Source organism: Rhinolophus sinicus, chromosome 14 (genome assembly GCF_057876585.1).
Source record: "Rhinolophus sinicus isolate RSI-liver-muscle chromosome 14, RSI-T2T, whole genome shotgun sequence".
In the NCBI taxonomy this organism is placed as follows: Eukaryota; Metazoa; Chordata; class Mammalia; order Chiroptera; family Rhinolophidae; genus Rhinolophus; species Rhinolophus sinicus.
The window spans coordinates 183802335-183823882 of NC_142514.1; the positions used below are offsets into that span (position 1 = coordinate 183802335).

The 21548-nt window shown below is 50.6% G+C and overlaps 1 protein-coding gene and 1 pseudogene across 18 annotated transcripts in view; both read right to left on the reverse strand.

The window, feature by feature from the left end:
- Positions 1–21548, reverse strand: part of PC (pyruvate carboxylase) — a 92587-nt gene that overhangs the window by 43119 nt on the left and 27920 nt on the right. The gene's annotated exons all lie outside the window — the stretch shown is intronic.
- Positions 202–5802, reverse strand: LOC148755988 (L-lactate dehydrogenase A chain pseudogene; annotated as a pseudogene).

The window sequence follows — 21548 nt, forward strand, 5'->3', positions numbered from 1 at the left end:
ACACAACTTCCTTGTGAAAGGTTTATCTCGGCCTTAAGCTGCCCGTCCCTTGTTTCTGTTGTGCATCCAGGTTAACACTCACTGGAAAAACCTGAGGTGATACCCATCAAAGGGGGTATTCACCCTCAAGAGAGCGCACAATCTTATTAACTGTCCCGTAATCCTATCCCCACCTTGCTTTCCCCAATCTTCCTTACCTCCCCTCCTTAATGTCAAATGCACAAAAGCAGCTGCAAATTTGATTCTCAGGAGCATTTGAGATCTTGCTCCCTGGCAACAAGTCGTCCGTTTGGCTCAATAAACTCTTATAAAAATGTTCTCTACAGGTTTGGACGCTTCTTACACCGACACTCCTTTTTGGCTATTCTGAGCAATGCTGCTATGAACACTTGTGTACACATCTTCGGGTGGACATGTGTTTTCATTTCTCTTGTGTATTTTCTTAGGAGTGGAATTGCTGGATCATATAACTCTGTTTAACTGTCTGAGGAACGGCCAGACTGTTTGCCAAAGCAGCTGCTTCACTATATGTCCCCCAGTTGTGTGTGAGGGTTCCAATTCCTCCGCATCCTAGACAACACTTTAAGTTAAGCATTTTTATTGGGTCTTCAAGTCTGGGTCCCACTCCCCAACACTGTGCTTGGCCATCCTAGTGAGTATGGAGAGGGATCTCCCTGTAGTTTTGATTCCTAATTCCCTGATGGCTAATGACATTGAACATGTTTTCATGTGCCTACTGACCATCTATATCTTCTTTGGAGAAATGTCTGTTCAGACCCCAGATTGGATTGCCCGTCTTTTGATTGTTGACTTGTAAGTGTTCTTTCCATATTCTAGATACAAGTTCCCTATCAAATATATGATTTGCAAAATTTTTCTCCCATTCTTTGGGTTGCCTTTTCACTTTCCATTGCTGCACAAAAGTTTTTCGTGTTGATGAAGTCCAATTTATCTATTTAATTTTATTGCTTGTGTTTTTTGCTGTCGTATTTAAGAAACCACCTGCCTAACCAACATGACAAAGATTTATGACTATGTTTTCTTCTGAAAGTTTTAGTTTTAGCTCTTAAGTTCAAGTCTTTGATCCATTTTGATTTTTACCTGTGATGAGAGGTTGGATCCAACTTCCCTTTTTTTTTTTCCCCCTCTTTAAGGTTTATTTGGTGTTTTAGTTGGCATGACACTTGGATAGTTGGCTGCATTATTGATATGTACTTTTCTTTTTACATTATATTCCAATATACTCTGATACATATAGTATATAAAATAAGATCCTTTAGAATAGTTATGCACAAGACATGCAATTTTGCATTTAGACATTGGATCCCGGAATGTGAGACTGAGAAAAAAAAGCTGGCTTAGGCACGGAGAGTAAAGGAACCAGAAGTTACATAACGCGCAGTAAACGCACAGCTAGTTTGAAGGGCAGCTGTAGCGTGTGCAACACTGGCAGCGGTGGTGCCTCTGTGGGGGTGGAACTAGTCCACACTAACCAGTTTAGGACGAGATAAGCACCATCCTGCACCAGGATATAACTGCAGGGTTTTATGAACCATTCCTATTTCTAACTTTAGGAAACTGGTGTTTTCCGAGGCTGCCTGAAGAGTACTACTTTAGTCACAAGTCAGATGAACAGACAATATACACAACCTCCAACTAAAATCCTGTTGGACCCTAGACAGTGAAGTGGTACGACATTAGAAGACTTTCCAACTGCAGCTCTTTTTGGATCCCCCAAAGTGTACCTGTGCTCTTCTTCAAATGGGCCTCTTCCTCAGGTGTCATTCACCTTCACAACATCTGAGATTCCATTCTGTCCCAAGGTGCAAGGAATGCTAAGGAAGACGTCATCTTTCATTCCACAGAGACCCTTAATCATGGTGGAAATTGGATGCACCTGCCTAAGATGCTGCATCATACTTTCTGCCTAATCTGCCGCAGACAGTCCAATGGCCCAGGATGTGTAGACTTTCAGTTTGATCACCTCATAAGCACTGTCTGTGACCATTTTCCCACTGTTCCTTACCAGCATCAGTGCCTAAATCAGGGTGCAGACTCTTCAGGGAGACACCAGCAACATTCACTCCACTCCACACAGGCACACCAGTCTGCATGCTCCCCAAGGACCGCTCCTCACAGCTGCATAGGTGAACTCCCAGCCTTTCCGAGGCTCAATCCATATTGCAACCACTTCCAATAACCCAGTTTTTGGGAAAGCGGTTATCTTCCAAGCCACATAGGTCAAGATATCCACTGGAGTGGAAACAATAAGCAATTTGCAGTTGGGGCTGCATTTTATGACATTAGGAATGATGAATGCAAAGACATTTACATCACACTGGCCCAAATTAAGATGACTCTCTCCCTCTTGTTGCTATCTGTGATAATAACCAGCTCGGGGAGTTTGCAGTCACATTCTAATCCTTGCCAGAGACCTTTGGAGTTCTAAGGAAAAGCTGCCATGTTGGAGATCCATCATCTCTCCCTTCAATTTGTCTTCCATGACATCCACAGCAGCAAGTTCATCTGCCACGTCCTTCATTAAGACACTGATGGCACAGGCCATGCCAACAGCACCAACCCCAAGACTGTAATCTTATTCTGGGGCTTTGTTCTTTCCTAAGAACATTCACAACCAGCTGATCCCTGAGAGTTGCCGTATTGGATTTAGAACGAAAAGGAACTGGGAGTTCACGGCAGGTGAATGGGTGTCTGTGGCGCGGGGCGTTGGATCCAGATGTGGCCGTAGCTGCTCTGGTACCCAACTTCATTCTTTTGCATGTGGACACCCAGTTGTTCGGGCACCCTTTGTTGAAAAGGCTATTGTTTCCCCCATCAAACTGTCTCGGCACCCTTGTCAAGAATCAATTGACTGCGAATGTGAGGGTTTCTTCTAGACTCTCAGTTCTGGTCCGCTGACAGGTCTCTACGACAGTACCCTGCTGTCCCGATTACCTAGCTTTGCATTAAGTTCTGATATCGGGAAGTGTGAGTCCTCCAACTGTGTTCCTTTTTCAAGATTCTTTTGGCTGTTCTGGTACCCTTGCATTTCCATGTAAATTTCAGAATCATCTTGTCAATTTCTGCAACTGAAGGCAGCTGGGATTGTGTTAGGGATTGCTTTGAATCTGTAGAACAATTTGGGGAGTATTGCCATTTTAACAATATTATGTCCTCTGATTCACAAACATTGGGAGTCCACTTAGTCAGGTCTTCATTAATTTTTTACAATGATGTTTTATAGTTGTCAGAGCATACCTTTTACACTTTCTTTGCTAAATTTATTCCTAAGTATTTTATTCTTTTTGATGCCATTGTAAATGCAATCGTTTTCTTCATTGTCAGTTTGCTCGCTACTACAGCACAGAAATACAACTGATTTTTGTATATTGATCTTGTGTCCTGCAACTTTGTTAAATTCATTTATTAGTTCTAATAGATTTTTAGTAGATTCCTTAGGTTTCCCTACACATCACGTCAGCTACAAATAAAGAGACTTTTCCTTCTTCCTTTTCACTCTGTGTGCCTTTCACTTCATCATCTTTCCTAATTGCCCGAGACAACCAAATTTGAAACTGGTGACTAATTTCAATTTGGAAGTAGACCCTCCCCCCAAAGCAGCAGCTGTCCTGACCCTTAGAAGGCCCCGGCTCTCATACCCCGATGGCTCTTGAACCCCGATGACGTGTCACACCTGCTGAGTCAACATTCCCACCAGGGTTGAGCCTTGATGACAGGATTCCTGGCTGGTTCCTCTCTGCTCGCCTCCGTGCATCCCCCATTTCCACTTCGAGTCCAGGGAAGGTTCCCTCTGTGGACAGAGGCACCTGTGCTCTCTTGCTGGCTGGCTTCCCAAGGTTCAGCCAATGGGAGGCACGGATGGGAGACAGGAGTGCGGGGAGAGAGACAGAACGTGGGATATATCTTCCCCACGCTCTACCGGCTCTGGTGCCACAGTTCTGGCTGGGGTTGCGTCCTGCCACTATGACAGTCCCTGCCTCCATACTGTCAACTCTCTGGAGTCTGGAGTAAACACTATTTCCTCGCTCGACCCCTTCAAGCCTAGTGGTAGTAATGGCTTCCCACACTTGCTCCTCCCTGGGTGCCTCAGCTGCCCTTGTTGGGTGCCTGGCTTAACGTGGGCTGCTTCAGTTTTTCAGAATTGATGTGTGACCTTCAGTATTCCTGGCCGGCCTTTACTGCTGCTCTGCTAGACACACACAGAGGAAGGCACTGTGGGGACTCGCTCCATGTGAAAACTTGGTTCTCTAGGTAAACTGATCACCGAAATGCCGAGTCCATGAGCCGAGGAGATGGGGAGGGAATTCAGTGGCAAAGAGCTTCAGTTTCTGGAAGGAAGAAAGTAAACAGCAACCCAGACAGGACGTGACCTTGCCTATGGGTGCTGTTGCTTCCCCTCCCTATCCTTGACCCCTTGAAAATGTACCTTTGTATCTCCTTGATCTGACCTTTCACCCTCTGCTTTGGGAATCGGGCACTCAACCTGGGCCAGAGATGGGGTCCTGGGCATCCACTAACGCTGGTTTTCATCCTCATGACCATAGCCACACGGCAACGAGTCCAGACCACTGACACCGTTTGTGGGGGCTTGTCCCTGTGTGCCAGCCAGCGCATAAAGTGCTTGTCATTATCCCACCTAAGCATCAGGAACTTTGTAAGGCACGTGTGGTGGCCGTGGCTTTGTCAGGAAGGAAACAGAAACGCAGGATAAATAGCTCAGCCACAGTCTCAAAGCTGAAAGGTACTCTATTCTGTCTGGTGGGCCACGGTGCTGCGCTGGGCCTCAGACACCGTCCTGCTTCCCAGGAACCGCCTGTGGGTAGATTTCAGGTCTGTCGGCAGGTCTGGGTTACTACGCAGTTAACACCCTCTTCCCTGCCTGCCAACCTCAGAGGACGACTCCTTGCAACCATCAGCAACCATGAAGCTGGCCCCGGCCACTCCCAGGCCTTTGATCACCTGCAGGGCCTCCTCCCCTTCCAGCTGGGTCACAGTCACATCCACGCCTGTCTGTCCCTTGTCCGCCTGTCTGTCCCTTGTCCTGTCAGCCCTTCCTCGTCACAGTCATGCTGCCCATTGGCGGTGGGAGCCCGCCGAGTCCCCAGCTGAGGGGAGCAGAAACTGCCCCTGGGTGGTTTCAGAATTCTGCAGGAATGATCAGAGGTTCACAGACTCACTGTGACCTTTGCCCAGGCAGGGAGAGGAGCAGGGTGGCCTGCCAGGACCCTCTGACAACGGCCTGTCACCTACTGAGCAGGTTCTGACCTGCCCAGACTCACTTTTCTGCTCACCAGGAGCAGGAGGAGTGCTCATTTGAATGTAAGAGTTTCTCAGTGGTGAGAAGTCAGGTGGCTGAAAATTCCCCAGGGAGGAAGGAGCACCCCAGCTGAGAACTTCAGACCTTACGGAAAACTGGGTTTGGAGCGAGGTGGAAATGAATCATGAAAGCCCCAGGTGACACACTGCCTTTCCCATCTTCTCAGTCCCAGCCCCACGGGTACCTAAGCCAGGACACCTTCCCAGTGCCACCGCCCCGCCCCCGTCTGAAGGAAGAGGTCATGTCTTATAATAAATAGTTATAAAAACAATGACTAATAATAGCTGTAAGTGTCTGTCAAGTGCCAGGCCCTGGACAGGCACCACCCAGGTCATCCCCCCAATACTTGGGAGGCAGGTATTATTCCAAACGACAGTTTCACTGAGCTGTAACTTGCATACTATAATTATATTTAACGATATTCTTACGGCTCTCTGCAACTCATCAAGTACTTTAATAGACATTCTCATTAGCTACTAGCAGCAACCTTGACCCATAGGAAGGGCAGGATTCTCTTCATTTCACAGATAAGGAAAATGGGGCTTTCCAGGCCCCCCTGCTGCCCCCCACCCCCAGCACCACTTCCTGAGCTCCTCCACACTCCCCACCCTCAGTGCTTTTTCAAGCAGCTGTTGTCCTATGTCAACACCCCAGGAGCTGGAGCTTTGGAAGGATAAAGGGGAAAGCAGGGGGCAGGGGATGGTGGGGTGCTGGTCAGGTGAGGTCCAGCAGGATCTTCCCCCCACAGAGGGCAGCAGAAGCCTTGATGAAGCAGAGGTGGGGCCATGGGCCCCATCTGCTGCCGTGGAACCCAGGCCACTGTGATACCACGGAAAGGGCAAAGCCCTAGAGTCAGAAATCTCAGGTTCACATTCTGGCCTGCCACCATCTGGTCGTATGACCTTGGGGATCACTACTTCTCTGCACCTGTGTGACACTGTGATATATAAGAAATATGCAATTTGGCCTTTGTCCCAGGTTCCTGGCACAGAGCGCCTAAAACCCTTGTAATCTCCTGGGAGGTAGAGGAGCCGGGGGTGTCTTTTGTTCTTCATAATAAGCCCCTTTCAACCACACCTGACTTGGTACTAATGAGGTGACTCCTGGTGGGCCCACAGATGCAGGATGGGGGCTGGCTGACAGAGGAACAAACCTTGTGATGGAGGACTGGCACTCTCAACCCCCACCTTTGGGGAGTGGAGGGGGGCAGGGCTAGAGATTAATCACCACAGCCAAAGATTTAATCAATTTTGCCTACACAATGGAAACGCCATAAAATTCCGAAGGACTGCGTTAGAGAGCCTCTGGGTTGGTGAATGCATCCCTGTGCTGGGAGGGTGGCACGCCAACCCCATGGGGACAGAAACTCCTCACTCAGGACGCGTCCAGACCTCGCCCTCTGTCCCTCTTCATCTGGCTGTGCATCGGCATCCTTTATAATAAACTGTAATAGCAAGTAAAGCACTTTTCTGGGTTCTCCGAGCAGTTCTAGCTAATCATCTAAACTGGGCGGGGCTCAGGGGAACCTCCAATTTACGGCCGGTCGGTCGGAAGTCCCGGAGGCCTGGACTTCCCATTGGCATCTGGAGTGGGGGCAGTCTGTGGGGCTGAGCCCTTCACCTGCGGGGTCTGCACTGACCCCAGATAGTTAGTGTCAGGGCCGAGCTGAGCTGTAGGACACCCAGTTGGTGTCCGCAGACAACTGGAGAACTGGCTGGTGTGAGGAAAACACCCACAAATTTGGTGTCAGAAGTGCTATGAGTTAAAAAACAGTTACAAACCGGTTAGCCCATCTATAAAATAGCTTTATCCTCCAGCACAGAGGGCCGACAATTAAGCAAGCTGTCCTATGGGAAATTTCAGGCTGTCCCTTCAGTTTCATAAACTGTAAACCACAATACACACTCAAAAGATTGTGATCAGATTTCATACAATCGGAGCCATCACGTGTTTATTGAGCACCTAGTGCCCATAACACACGCTGGAGGGACAGAGCATAATATAAAACATGGCCCTTGCCTTCAAGAAACTTTTTCTTTGGCGAGCAGACAAGATTGGCACACTCAAAATGTAAGGAATACTAAATATCTAGTATATGCAAAGGAAATGCTTTGAGAGAAATGGGAGATGGGGAAGGGTCGGCAGGTGAGGAGAGCTGAGTAAAGCATCGCGGAGGAGGGGACTTGACCTGGGCTCAGAGGAAGGATCCACTCCAGAGGCCCCGGCGTGGCACCCGCCCAGGGAGTGGACAGACGTGAAATGGAACAGCAGGGGCCCACCATCCTCCCCCTGCAAGGCTGGTCTAGCCTGACTAGTTTAGGGTCAGGGTCAGATTCAGGCGGCACCGAGGAGATGCTGATCACGTGACAAGTCTGGTACGGAACCAACAGAAGATGAAACTGGAGAGGTTTAGTGACATGACAAGCAAAGAAAAAGCATGCATGCATTCATTCATTCCTTCAATACTGACTGAGCCTTTGCGACACGCCAGGTACTGTGAGGCCACTGCAGAGGCAGCTGAACGAGGCAGAAGAGGGCCCTGCCCTCACGCAACTGATACTCCATCCTTGTCATGAGGAGACCAAGTGCACAAACAAGATCATTCCCGATCCATCCAGATCAGTACGTGCTGATTGTCCCCGTACCTCAGGTGTCCCTGATGGCAGGTGTCCCTTAGCCATGTGACAGAGAACAAAGTTACAGGAGCCACACCCCTCCAGCCCTGGTCCAGAACACTTGGGAGATAAGGCCCATTCGTTACCAGCTTCTAATCTCAGGACGTTTGGGACAAAGCAGAGGAAAATGTACGTCCCTCAAACCACACACACACACACACACACACGCACACACAGAGCCAGTTTCTTCTTTCCCCTTGAATTCCTATCCCATGACTTGGAGGAGAAGCTAGAGTGTTTGCAGCTGAAGATAAGGACCAGAAGCCATTCAGGCCCTTATCACTTTCTCCTCCCTCTGAACCGAGAGAAAGGTTTTCTTCTACTAAGCGAGTGGGAGAAGTTGTCTCCCTTTTAGATCCAAGCAGTGAATCCTGTGCAAAAGCCAGAAATCTGGTCTCCCCGAGGTGGGTAGTTACTTGCTCTGCCTTCGCTGCTGTGTAGGATATAACCACAGACTCACCTTGGGGAGAGCTCGTCTTGGCCCTTCAATTTCCCAGACTCCTAAAGGAGAGCCAGGCCTTGCAGTGCTGCAGCTGCAGAGCATTTCATCAAGGCCCAGCTTGGCCAAGGAGCTGAAGCCCAGCATGTGGGGGCTCCGGAGCCCCCGGCCTGGGACTGTACGCAGAGCAGGTCCTTCCCCTGATCCCTGGCAGCTTTGCCATTGTCATAATGACCCCAATCAAGGGGCTGTCACCACCACACAAAGGCATTCTGGGACCCAGAGCTCTGGGACCCACGGCCCATCTTCCTCTGGCCCGAAGGTCTCAGGCAAAACCCATTTTCATTATCCAGTAGTGTTTGCCCACCTTAGGCTCCTTTTGTCTTGCCCGTCCCTGACCAGAACTGTCCCCACAGGCCCATGAGCGATGATCTGGCCCACCCATCCTCTGGATGCCTGTCTCTAAGGGCCATTCCCAGAATCCCTCTGCCCTCTCCTTTCCCAAATACTAGAAGGCTGCCAAGTTCAGGAGGGAAGAGAAACTGGCACCGTGTATGCACCACCCCCCCACCAGGACTGTGTGCCTAAGGGCCTCTGAAAGGTGCTTCTTACTGGGGCAGCTGGTCTGCAGAGCCCCAGGGAGGCCACGCTATTCCTGGTGCTGGATCACCCCAACCTGGGCCCGCTGCCTGCTTATAACTGAAGTTCTAGGTTAAGCCTCCATCAGACTTCCCAGAACTGCCCTCTCCCCCCTCTCCCCTACAGCTCAGAGGACAGGGAGGCTTCTGTGAGCCAATCTCTGGCTCAGGGGGAGACCTTGAACAGACTGTTTCAGGGAAGAAATAAAAACAAAACCAGGTCAGGGGTGAGCTGGGAGGGGACAAAAGCCACTGCCTATCGGTTCTGGTGGGACGATCAGAGGGCAGTGGTATGAGTTTTACAAAGGAAGGAAGGAAGAAAGTTTTACAGGGCCAGGCATGGAGAGCTGGCCAGGAGAGAGAGCTTCTGGCCCAAGAAAAGGAGCAGAGGATTCACCAGGAAAAGAAGGAAATGAGTCTAATGATTTCCTCCTCCTGTTCCTCCTCCGGAGACCTTGCTCTGCCTCAGTGTGTGCCCCAGGGAAGATGACATCACGGTCCTTTCTCCCCTTGGGGCCAGGAGGCTGGATCCCTCTCTAGGGCACGTTACTCAGTGGCTCTTGTGAGCCATTGGCCTGGCACGATTTGGTTAGCAAGGTTTTTAAAGGCTTGAATATACGATTAAACCCACCCAGGTAAGTTCATTTAATGTGGCGTTATCCCAAAGGAATAGATCCCAGTCAAGAACAGGACTCGACTTCCCACCCACGGGGCACCACCCCACTGTAGCCAAAACGAAGCACAAGCCAGGCTGAGCCCTGACAAGAGTTCTTGGAAGAAGCCCAGTCAGCAGCTCACTGTTCTATCCTCACGTAGCCTCCTGAACCCGACGGCCTCCCTAGTTCAGGGCGCTCGCCACCCGATGGGGCGGGAGGCATCCGGAGAAGTCGGTGGACTGAACTGCCAATGAAATGCGGGCACCCGGTGTGGGCAGAGGACCTCCGCCAGGCGGAGGCCTGAAAGCACCAGCCAGCTCGGTGTGGGGGGACGTGTCACTGCTCCCGGACCCAGGAGGCCACCCAGCCCAGGTGCTTGTGATTCCCTCTTCTCCGTCTTTCTCCAGAGCGGACAAAAGCAGCTTTCTGCTTCCCTGCCAGCCCACCAAAGAAGGGTGCCAATCTCTAATAAGCCCTGGCAAAGGCAGGCCGCTGGGGATCCTGGCAGGGGCGGCCAGAGTGACGCTCCCATGGGAGACGGCTGCAGTGCTGAGGGGAACTGCCAGGAGAAACTGCCTGCTGCCTGCGGGGCTGCACGAGCTGGGGCCACCTCGTCCTCCCCGGCGTGGGGACGGGCACTGGTGCTCGCTCCCCGCTCCCCGACTGGAGGCAGAGAGGTGCTACTGACTCCCACGTCCGCCTTGAGACTGGCCATGTGCTTGGTGATCTGCTGGATGGGTGACCTGGAGGGAACACTCAGCAGTGGGCCTCAGCCTCACACAGGAGCAAAGACAGGAGGAAGAACGGACTGCAGGACATGTCTGCAGCAGGAGAGTTCAGTCTGCATTTTCAAACGCTTTCAGATACTTGACCTCACTTCCTACCCCCTGAGAAGAAGCCAGGGTAGGGACATTAATCTCCACTGATAGAGGGGAGGTGAAACCCTCAGGACACGAGTGCAGGAAATGAGTCACCCCAGTCTGGATCTAAGAAGGAAAATCTGAGCCTTCTTGGGAAAAGGTACAAGCTCTGGGGGGAGTAACCCTGGGTAGGAGCTGGTCGAGATCAGGAAGGATGGGAACCCTTTCACCAGGTGCTCTGGATGCTGGCGATACTTGGATTACAGAGGTGGGTGATACTTGCTTCTCATGGACGATGAGGTGGGCATGAGAACAGGGCTTTGGAGTAAGACAGAGCTGGACTTGGTCTTAGTTCTGCTATGTGTGACCTTGGGCAAGTCATTTAACCTCCAAGTCTCAATTTTATCATTTGTAAAATGGGGATTAACAACACACACCTTGCAGGAGTGTTTGTGAGGTTTCAGATCTGATTATTACGAATAACCAGTTTCTATGACCAATTGTTCCCAATTTTTCTCATAAAAGTAGAACCTTCTTCACGAGAGAGGTGGGCAGATAGGAAGGAGAAATATATAATATTCTATGGTTTCTCCAATGTTTGTTAATCTCCCAACATTGAAGAACGTAACGAAAGACGACTGAGGGTAAGGAGAGAGACTGATGGTCCAACAGGTTCAGTTAGATGGTGGGGCACATACACGCCTTTCCCCGTAACCTTCTCCAGGACAACCCCTTGCCACCCAGAGGTGCTGTGCAATCTGGTACCTGTCTCTCCATGGTACCCAGTATCTGGGACAAGAACCAGGAAGCCCAGCTCCTAGCTTTGAGTGGAAAGAGTGCCAGAAAGCACAGAGTCCTGTGTTCTGAGAGAAGACATAGGTCTTTGCTTGGGCCTCCATAGGACCAGAGGGGACTGGGACAACCTCAAGTGGCACTGATGCCACTCTTCCTGGGACACTTCTCATGGGCCCCAGCCACCTCTAGCACATGGAGATCAGGCAGAAGGACAGTACCCTTTAGAACAAGTGCCTCTACTCCTCCTCCAGGTTAGAAGGTACCTGAGAGCTGGCCCACGTCTTACTCAGTGCTGCATGTAGAGGGCCTTTCACAGACTGTCACTGGACTGGACCAAAAATATCATCACAGCACCAGCAATGCCATGCGTTCTGTCTAGCCCACGGGGCCTGCCTGGGTCACTATCAGCTGTGCAGACACAGAGTGACTGAGGTATGGTACTCACTGGACATACAAACAAGATGCAAAATGAAATGTACAGCATGGTGACTGGGTAACAATGCTGTACTGTATATTTGAAAGTTGCTAAGAGAGTAGATCTTAAAGTTCTCATCACGAGAAAATAAAATTGAAACCACATATGGTGATGTTAACTAGACTTCCGGTGGCGATCATTCTGCAATATATACAAATATCAAGTCAGTATGTTGTATATGAGTACCTGAAACTAACATAATGTTATTTAAAAAAAAGAAGTGAAATGAATTGTGGGTACTATCATAAAGCAATAAGCAGGGAGGGTGAAAGCCTAAGCAGCAATTGTCAGGTCTAAGCTAGTGGTAGGAGAAGGGGGAGTCAGGTACCAGGAAAAGCATCACAGATGCGGCTGAAAGATGAGGAGACTGACAGGTGGGGGGAGGGGAGGCATTCCAGGAAGAGGGAGGGTGTCACGGGGCTGCCACCTAGCTTTGTGTGTTCACTAGCTGTGTATAGCTTGGTGTGGCTGAGGCACTAGGTGCCAGAACAAGGCTGGGGGAAAGGCAGGCTGCCCCTCGCCCCGTCCCCAGTCCCCACATCATAGAGAAATGTAATCATCTGGGTCACTGTTTTCAATCCAAGTAGAAAATCCAGCCTTGAAAAATGCAGCAATTAACTTTCTATGCAGTTGTGAAATACTGCAGTTGTGAGGCCGCAGATTACTACTACTTTATAATTGTTTCCTTTATCTTAGGCAAGCAGAAATGGGGCAGGGAGTAGGGTCTGGCTCAGTTCAACTGGTGGCAAAGTTATTCACTGCTGTTCTGGGTCGTGGGCTGCTCAGATGTGAGAAGAACACTGCTGACCCTGAGTGTGACAGATGGACCAGACTTCCCACCAGCCACTCCAGGCGGCAACCACAGCAGTGTGCATGTATCTCTCAGGGTGGGGACATGCCAGCAAGAGGCAGGTCTGTCATCTGTCCCTGCCTCGTATCTCACACCACCAGGGCAGCTGGACCACTCAAATGGCCTTGGTCCCCCATTCTTCTCCATCACCCTAAATCCCACCACAGAGGCATTGAGGTTCTATGGCTTCTGGGGAGCAAAGCAGGCAGGTAGAATGTCTTCCATGTATTCAAAAAGCATGTAGGGGGGCAGACAGGTGGCTCAGTTGGTTAGAGTGCGAGCTCTGGGCAACAGGGCTGCCAGTTCGATTCCCACATGGGCCAGCGAGCTGCGCTCTCCGCAACTAGAATGAAGTCAATGAGCTGCCACTCAGCTCCCAGGTGGTCAGATGGCTCAGTTGGTTGGAGTGCGGGCTCTCAACCACAAGGCTGCCAGTTCAACTCCCACAAGGGATGGTGGGCTGCGCCCCCTGCAACTAACAACGGCAACTGGACCTGGAGCTGAGCTGTGCCCTCCACAACTAAGACTGAAAAGACAACAACCTGACTTGGGAAAAGTCCCAGAAGTACATACCGCTCCCCAATAAAGTCCTGTTCCTCTTCCCCAATAAAATCTTAAAAAACAAAACAAAAGCGTGTAAGGAATGCCCACTGGGAAACAGAAACGCTGCTGGGTGCTATGGAAAAACAAAGGTAGTGGGTAATGGCCCCGACACTAAAAATTCACCACGTGGTTGGTGAAGGCAAGACCTAACGCGGCAAATTAGCTTCCACCACCCGCGTTCATCACCACAGAGTAACGCAGCAGGGTGCGGGATCACACGGGCTGTTGCCAGGCCTCTCCTGTCTCTTCACCGCCCCCAGAGCGATGCGACAAGCCAACCGCTCTGAGATACCAGCTTCAGGCCAATAAGCAAATGCTTCTGGATTGAGCCAACCCAACCCTAGTGCTGACGAGCCTCACAATTTCCAGGAAAGGCCCCATCCGCCTCCTGCTCCCCACGACTCCCCTCTTCCAGCACCTCAGCTTGAGCTCTGGGAACTGTGCTGAATCCCAGCTCCAACATCCAATGTCATTCACTCTTTGGCTTGGAAGTTCACCTGCCCCTCTGCCCCTTAGTGTCCTGTTCTATAAAAAGCAAGACACGAGGCATCCCGTGGAGTTGCTCCGAGAACTCACCAAGGCCGTGCATTTCTGAAACACGCAGGTGTCTGGCACGTAAGAGACGCCCAGAAAAGTGACCCCAGGGCTCAGCCCTTGTGATATCAGCCTTAATCCTCCCTCTTCCCATCATTCCCTGGGGCTCGACATAAGAGAGGTAGAAACACAAGCCCAGGGGCCCAAGAATAGAAAGTCAGTTCCCCACAGGGTGAGCGGAAGGAGCCGCAGGCCGTGAATCGGAGAACATCCCAGTCCTACCTCTGCTCCCACTAAGCAGTGCTGTGCTGAGAGGCACGTCACCTTGCACTCTGGGCTTTGGTTTCTCCAACTGTTAGGCCATAGACAATACAGACTGTGTCTTATTCCCAAGGGCGGTGGGTGTAGACAGAAAAATAAACCACAAAGGCTTTACTCCAGCGCACTGTGCTACCAAAAGGTCCTGTCGGGGACTCAGTCTAGTTGAAAAGGAGAGAGTGGGGAGGAGGGGTTAAACATAAAATTAAATCAATACACAGCAAGACCAGCAACAAAAAGAATAAAATACTGAGGAACAAGTGTAACAAAAGATGGGGGACTCTGAAAACTACGAAATATCACTGAAAAAATTTAAAGATCTAGGGCCGGCCCGGTGGCTCAGGCAGTTAGAGCTCCATGCTCCTAACTCCGAAGGCTGCCGGTTCGATTCCCACATGGGCCAGTGGGCTCTCAACCACAAGGTTGCCAGTTCAACTCCTCAAGTCCCACAAGGGATGGTGGGCTCTGCCCCCTGCAACTAAGGCTGAACACGGCACCTTGAGCTGAGCTGCCTCCCGGATGGCTCAGTTGGTTGGAGCGCGTCCTCTCAACCACAAGGTTGCTGGTTTGACTCCCGCAAGGGATGGTGGGCTGTGCCCCCTGCAACTAGCAACGGCAACTGGATCTGGAGCTGAGCTGTGCCCTCCACAACTAAGACTGAAAGAATAACAACTTGAAGCTGAACAGCACCCTCCACAACTGAGATTGAAAGGACAACAACTTGACTTGGAAAAAAGGCCTGGAAGTACACACTGTTCCCCAATAAAGTCCTGTTCCCCTTCCCCAATAAAATCTTTAAAAAAACAATAAAAAAAAAAAAATTTAAAGATCTAAACAAAAAGGGAAACACCTCCTGTTCATGGATCAGAGTATTGGCAATACTCCTCAAATTAATCTACAGATTCAATGCCATCCCTATAAAAATGGCAGCTTATCTTATTTTGCAGAAATTGACAAGATGATCCTAAGTTCACATGGGAATGCAAAAGAGCCAAAAGAGCCAAAAGAACCTTGAAAAAGAAGAACACAGTTGGAAGACTCACACTTGCCAACTTGTTTTATTTTTCAAGTTGATTTTCCCTCCTCTCAGTCTGCAGGCAGTGGCCTCCTAGACTCCTGCTTCTTCCAGTGGGGTCGCCACAGTCCCTGCAGGTCTTCAAGAACATTTCAAGAAGGGTCCCATACTACTAAGAGGTGGTCGCCTCTTCCACCATGTTGACATTTGCACCAATGGCGCAGAAGCAGTGGTGGGCAAAACTGCTGGCGCTTTCGACAGCATCAGGGAAGTGGCCCCAGCCCACCTGGCAGTCACGGAGCCCTTCACCTCTGCCCACTCATAGTCAAAAGAGGCAGCTTCACTGAAGACTGGCCTTGAGGAAGCAGTAAAAATGACTCCTTTTGTGATGAGGTGGGAAGTAAACATTCCCCACGCCCAGCCCCAGTGGTAGGCTGGAGGAAAAGCACCTCTGAGGTGGTGAAAGTTGCGAGCTGAACTAGCCAGTTTTTCTGGAAACACTGTTTTTACTTGAAAGAACAACTGACAGGCGGCTGGCTGGGTATCTGACAGACTTTTCCTTGAAAATGAAAACAACTGATAGTATTTGTTGCCAATGGTAAAATAAGAGCTCTGGAGCCAAAACTAGAATTTTGGAAAGCTTGTATCCGTCATGTAAGCTTGACAGCCTTCTCAATAAAGACTTTTCTGATAAGATTAGTGGTGATATTACACGTGGTATCTTGACATTTTGTTATAAAATGTGTCAACATCTTGAAGAGCAGCATAACTCAGTGAACCAATATTTTCCAAGTGAATAGTGTGTGGGGTTACAAAATCACATCGGGTAAAAGGCCCATTTGCAATTCAAGAAAGGCCAATGGATTTTAACATAAACTACTGTTTGTCAAGTTTTGGTGTAGTATCAAACAAGAATATCCACAATCGTCTGAAAAGGCTTTTAGAAGTATTCCTCCCTTTTACAATTACGTGTCTGGGTGAGTCCAGAATGTCTTCATAAACATTATTTATCAGAACAGACTGAACGCAGAAGCACAGATATGAGAATCCATTAAAGAGATTTGCAAAAACGTAACACAATACCACTTCTTCACTTTGTGACATAAGCAGAGGTAGCAGAGGTGAGCGGAGAGCGGATTCAACTCCTGTAGACTCAGGGCAGGTGGGCTGCCCTCAGCGCGTCCTGTAACTGGGCCGGGGAGTTTCAGCTGCACAGGCTACTTCCTGCGGTTTGGTTCCAAATCTAACATGCGCTCTGCTTGTTTTCTCTTGGTCCCCACACCACCTTTTCATTCCTTTGACCTAAACACAAAGGAGGTACCTCCAATTCTTGGGATTGTTTTCCTGCTTACGCAAGAGAGCAAGAAGGCAGAAAGGGAAAGGAAGAGGGGGGCATATACCACCATCTTGCTTTTGCCCAGCTGCCCCCAGCCTCCAATCACCCAGGGACGGGGGGAGGGGAGGGGGTTCCCCACAAATTCTCTGTATTCCCGCCACATTCCTGTCCTGCCAACTCGCCCCTTAGCTCACTGTTAACAAAGGGGCTTCCCCCTCTTCTCCTCCCCCCACAGCTGAGGTCTCTCCGCAGGGAAGGCCCCTTCTCTCAGCACCCAGTGCGGGTGCTCCCATCTGGCAGCAGCCAACCAGACCTCAAGCTGGCTCAAAGCCCTCTCCTCCCTGGATATTCAGTTAGACAACTTGAAGCCAGGGTGGGAAAGGATTTCTCGGGAGCCTGGACTGTGAAACTGCAGCAGCAGGAGGGCCGATGGCCTGGGGAGCCGAATGCAGAAAACAAAGTGCCATTCAGGCCCCAGAGACACAATAGGCCCTTATCCTCTTTTCTGGTCCAGGCCAAGAGCTGCTAAGTAGAGCTGGAGGGCCCAATGGGTAGCCGTTGGGCAGGGCTGCCCCTAGGATGTGTGGGTCCCCAGGCAATATTTGGGGGTGATCCCCTTCTCTCTATACAAATTTGAATCACTCAAAATTCGTGTGTCAGCATCATTTTGGCAGCCCAATCACAAAAGAAACACTGCAGCCACCAGCGGGAGCTGTCCTCCTAGAACTGGGCCCTGGGACAACCCCAAAGGACATCTGGTTGGCCCTGCACAGGGTAGAGGGTTGAGAGCATCCCAAAAGGGCTGATGTGGACCCCAGCCAAGGTTTGAAACGCCCAGCCAGAACACACTGGAGATTTAGAGGGAGGTCCCTCAATCTCTTTCACCTGCCTCCAGTGGGGTGCCAAGCAGTTTGTTTTGAATTTCCTGCCCCGTCTCACTCAGTAAGGTCAACGGGTAAGAGGCCAGGAAGAAAAACACCAAGACTGTGCTGGGAGTTCTCTGAGGGAGGGACTGAGTCTTGTGGATGGAAAAGGGCCCACATGTTAAACCTGACAAGCTCAGGAGCCTGAAAACCAACACATAGGATGGCGTAAACATAAAAATTCCTAACTAAGGTGGGCCATGGCAGGAAGTCACATCTGTAGTCCGTAGCTTCCTTGACAAAGGTCAATCTCCACCTTCAGTGAGCCTGTCTGTTGTTTTTTTGCATCTAGGAGAACATGCCCTTGGAATGTCAGTAATCCCTTTTTCCAGACCAGAGCAGGAAGCTATAGAACCCCTCATTATTATTCTTGTCTCCTAATCACCATCTCTATGTGCGGTAAAAAGTGAACTATTAACTATCCTGTGCCCACCTGTGTGGAAGAAGTACCTGTCTCTCCAATTTAATCCAATCCCAGAGATTTCCCCGCTTTACCCCCCTTTGATTCTACGTATAAAATAAACTGCAAATTGCCATTTTGCGGAGCATCTTCTCAATCGTTGAGATTTTGCTTCCTGGCAATTGTCACCGGATTGGCTCAAATAAACTCTTAGAAGCTTTCTATTAGGCTGGATGTGTGTTTTTTTGTCAACAGTCTGGATGGAAGTATGTGCTCAACAAATGTGAAGAAAGAACAAGCCTGGGTCACCCACAAACTGATAATCTGCCAGCAGAGAAAGTATTTAATTCAACTGGAAACAGGCCCTGTCCCCTGGAGGCCATTCTCCCATCACCTTAGTGACACCACAGGGGCAGGTTAAAAGCAGTGCCACGAGGGGTCCTCAGGTGTGCCAGTGGGAAAGGACTCACCAGGCCCACACACAGTTCTAGGAACTTGACTCCAGCCAGGGGTGGAGGAGGCCGCAGCTGCCACAGCTCCCCCCACCCTCCACTCCGGTTCAGGGAGAGTTTGAGTCGCTGGAAGCTGCCTAAGGTTTTCTGTGGTCTAAGACCCACACCCAGCCGCTGCCCATTGGGGAGGCAGATAACTGCCTAGGGGCAGCTTCCTGGCCGCAAACACGCTCAGGCACACACCCTCCTTACCCTCTGTGCTTTCCTTTGCAGCACTTATCACCGCTGTAATTAAACAGTAACTGGCCTTCCGCCATCTCCCCTGATGAAGGGAGTGCGGGCTCAGTCCTTCTGGTTCCCTGCTGTGTCTCCAGCACTTAGCACAGGGCCTACAACACTGAGTGTTCAAAAAGCTTTGGAGCAAATGCAAGTCTCTTAGCTACCCAGTGGCCTCGGAACCTGAGGACGCCTGGCCCAGCGACCAAGCAGAGGCCGAGGCCAAGGGCTCCAGGGGTGATCCAGCTCCACCCAAGGAGGGCTGTACCAGGGCCTTCCCCTGGGTGGGAGCTACTGGGAGAGGGGCCACAGGCCTCAGCGAGCCTCGGGGAGCAGTTCCTGGGCGGGGCGCAGAGACCCGTGATAGCCAGCCTGAAGTCTCGTGCTAAAGGAACAGAGAGGGTGCGATACTGTGATTTGTAGGAAATATGTATTTGGTCATTCAGATGACCCAAATATACTTATATATTAGGTCTTCCTCCACAATTCCTGGCCCACAGCTCCCCAAACCCTTGGAATTTCCCAAGTGTTGAGAGTGAAAGAGGCCTCTTTTGTTATGTTAATGAGGTGACTTTTGGAAAGCACCTGAGGATGGGGCTGGTTGCCAATGGAGCCAACCATGTGATTAGAGGGTTGGCACTTTGAGTTCCACCCCCACCTCCCAGCCCACCCCCGTCCTCCTCTGGGGAGGGGAGAGGGGCTGGAGGTTGAATCAATCATCAGTGATTTAATTAAATCGTGCATATGTAACAAAACCTCCATAAAAACCCTACAGAAAGGGTTTGGAGACCTTCTAGGTGGGTGAACATGTGGTGACGCGGGGAGGGCAGTGACCCTGAGAGGGCATGAAGCTCTGAGCTCTGTGCCCCTTCGCACATACCTTGCCCTGTGCATCTTCTTTCCATTTGGCTGTTCCCGAATTACATCCTTTTACAATAATCCTGTGATCTAGTAAGTCACATGTTTCTCTGAGCTCTGTGAGCCGTCCTGGGAAATTAACCGAACCAAGGAGGGGGTTGTGGGCACCTCTGCCTCACAGCCAGTCAGCAGCACAGGTAACAACCTGGACTTGCAACCGGCATGTGGAGCCCGAGGAGGGGGTGGCGAGAACCACTAAGCTGTAGTGGGGTGAGAGCACAGGTTAGAGCAGGGCTTGCGGCTGGCATCCACAGTGTGGTCTGCGTGGGAAGGGGGCATCTTGTGGGACTGAGCCCTTAACCTGGGGAATCTCTGGGTAGACAGCATCAGAACTGAGTTTGGTGGTTTGGGGGGGAACCCTAACAAAGGTAATCAGAAGTCCGGGGCCAACAGTAAGCAGAGGGTGGGGGAGGGTGGCTCCAAGCCTCTGAGGCCCCACATCCGGTCCAGTCCCCCTTCTTCCTGGGTCCCAGCCTAAGCACCAGCCACTGCTCGCACCGTTTAGCATTTCAAGCTCAGGGCAACTACCCTTTCCCCCCACACTGTCTGTCTGTCCCCCAAGGCTCTTCATACCAATACCCGTCCCTTGGGTCCCTCCTCCTCCTCACCCCCTGAAACAGACACGCCGATCTGAATTTCTTTCAGCCCCGACAGACTCTGCTAGAACTCGCCCTGCTGCTGGTGGGACTGGCAAGAACTAACGACCTCTGAGCAGGACCTGCTCCCTCGCTCTCCTCTCAATCCCCCGCTTTCTGTGTGTGGGCCCAGCTGTCCAGGGAAGGCACCAGCTTCTCATTCACCACATGCTTCCTGAGTGACCCCACCATTTGTCCCAGCCCACTGTCTTCGCTTAGCAATGGGCAGGCCAGGGTCAAGGCTGCGGACAGATGCCTGTTCTGCTTATTGCCAAGCAGTTTTATACAGGCGGGCGGTCTGCTCTTAACACGATTGAGAAGAGCCTTTTACCGCCCAAGTGACAGGCTAGCTAGAGGCAGCAGTAGCTCACCCCCTGCCAGACCTGAAAGGAGGGCATATTCATCGTGGCATCCCACACCTGGCAGAGCAGGACCAAGTAGGCACTGGGTCAGTGTTTATGAAACCAATCAACCCTGAAGGAAGACAAACATGGCATCCCAGAACGGACAGGAGATCTGGTGGCAGAACACCTGGATCCCAGCCTGGGTTCTTTGTGACCTTGGGCAAATCACCTGCAAAATGAGACCCTTACCTCCCTCAGGAATGTATATAAAAATACTCTGTCCCCAGTAAGGGTCTACACAAACTGGTAGGTATAGGTTTGCAGAGACGGCCCCTCATCTTTTCCTACCTGGGAGAAAGGAGTTCAAGGGTATGGAGAATTGATAAGCTAAGAAAAGAGGTTGGTCTGAAATTCTAGAACTTAGCTCCAAGGAAAACTGGAACCAAGCCCAGAGGACGGACCATATTTTATAGTGCTTGATGTGTTTCATTGCTTTGTACTTGTTCTCAGGCTTTGTCTGGCTTGCACTGTTTTGCCACAGCCAGACCTAAGCTTCAGAGTAATCTAACACCTAAATAAATGCATGTCGACTGCTCTGATGGATGTAAGAGTTACCGACAAAGGGAACAGGTCTGGAAAACGGCTGGCATTCTGTATAAGTGGAAATTGTTCCTTGGCCTGAACTTGGGTGACCCATGGCAAGAGGTGCCTCAGCCTTCTGGGACAGCAGCACTCACAGCCACGGTCACGTTGTGGGGAAGGGCCTAGAACGGCGGCCCGGAGCCAGCGGTGGTCCTGGAGGAGACGGGAGGCCTGCCAGCTCGCCCCTAAGTTAGCACGCGTTCTCATGCCTATGGAGCGTCCACTGCAAAATGTGGAGTTAAAATGCCCAAGTCGCTTCCCTCACAGCAGTCAGTGAGCTCTCTAGGTGGGAAGGCACACAGCAAGTGAACTCCCCTCCTCTGCCTAAAGAATTTCGCATTAAAGAGAAGTTCATGGGAAGGCAAATTAGAATTCTTGCTTCTACCCACAGCTCCTGTAGAAGGGAGGTAAATCACCAGGCCTCGA